A 1465-nucleotide genomic window follows, 5' to 3' on the forward strand; every position below is an offset into this window, starting at 1 on the left:
TGAATAAGGAACTTGTAGTAGTGAGCTGCTACACCCCCTCCCCCAGCAATTTGATATGTCCAATGCATGAAAGAACGAAGAAAATTATAAGATGTTATCAATATCTTTAATTTAGTTGAGCCAAAATATATTTCTATATTTGATTTTTAATGCTGGATGAAATTCAGAAATCTATCATATAATGTTGCTTTAAAGTATGCTTACTTTTTTACTCCATGTTTTAGTAGTTCCTTCCAATTTATTATTTTGCAACTCATGTTTTTTATGGTTTAGTAAATTTGAAGGACGTCGGTTGTCCCATGCTAAATATTATTATTTAATTTGATCCCTTTCATTCCTAAAATTCTGAATATGGCATAGATTCTCTACATATGTAGTAATTCATGACTATAACTACGTGTTTGACGAGAATGACCTTGTGACTTAGAAGGAATATGCATGGCTCCATGATTGGAACACAGGTATCATATGAGAATTGGGCATCTTTAATTTTTTTTTTTTATTATTTTTCTTTTTTTTAAATAGGTTGTTATATCTGTCATTCTAATATTTGTATTAGAGAATCACGTATTTATTAAAATGGTGCTAGACTTTCTTCATTTTAAACTTCATTTTTTATCCTGTTTGAATTAAGTACCCAACTGCTGTGGTGTGCTTGGTGGTTCTATTTATGCTACTTTTATTATTTTTTGCTCGTATTTCAACTTTCTTGCTCCACGTCCTCTTTTGTTAGGACTAGTTTTTTTGACCCTCCGTTCTCCATTAGTTAGAAATTTGTGAGTGGATGCTCTTATTAATCTTATTAGGATCGAAGTCATTTGTAGCTTCTCTATTGCTTTTTCGTTTCTTGTCTTCTATCCATGCATCAGTAATGGACACTATATGTGGGTTGCTCAATGTGATATTTTAGGAAGTTCGCTGACGAATAATGCTGCAAGAACTAATTCAACTGATGATGCTAGACTAACATCAATTCTTGTGTTAGGGGGTTCAGTGTTCCTGAGTTGGAGCGAATGACCATGTCTGATTCCTTATCATTCAGTCGATTATTGCAGAACCCAGCCATGGCACAGATGATGCAAAGTTTTGTTTCTAATCCCAAATACATGGATCAAGTACTGCCACAGTCTCGTTTGAATTGATAAGTATAAACATCCTTATTTCTTGAACTCAAGTTCTATTATCATCTTTTTTTTCTTTTAGATTGGAAGCTCGGGTTTGATCAAATTATTCAATCAAACGTGTGGCCAAACTATTTCTTCATGGCATGGATCCGAATGATGATGGACGATGGTTGCATATTAGATCAATATAATTTATAGGCAGTTTTTTTCTTTTATTCATTCTAGTATACCAACATTTATGCTGGAGTTATATTGTTTACGGTGTACCAACATTTTTGTAGAAGTTTTATTGCAATCTTATGTATGAAAATATTGGTTGTTATTGCGTAATATTATTTTTA

At 32.4% G+C, this 1465-nt stretch overlaps 1 long non-coding RNA gene across 2 annotated transcripts; it reads left to right on the plus strand.

Moving 5' to 3' along the window:
- Nucleotides 1–344: 344 nt before the first annotated feature.
- On the plus strand, nucleotides 345–1465 carry LOC140885245 (uncharacterized). Of its 2 annotated transcripts, XR_012150848.1 has the most exons (3): nucleotides 348–461; nucleotides 911–1115; nucleotides 1204–1465. It is a non-coding gene; the product is annotated as an uncharacterized lncRNA (long non-coding RNA). The 2 variants fall into 2 exon arrangements; XR_012150847.1 differs by having other exon boundaries at nucleotides 345–1115.

Source organism: Henckelia pumila, chromosome 2 (assembly GCF_033568475.1).
Source record: "Henckelia pumila isolate YLH828 chromosome 2, ASM3356847v2, whole genome shotgun sequence".
Lineage (NCBI taxonomy): Eukaryota > Viridiplantae > Streptophyta > Magnoliopsida > Lamiales > Gesneriaceae > Henckelia > Henckelia pumila.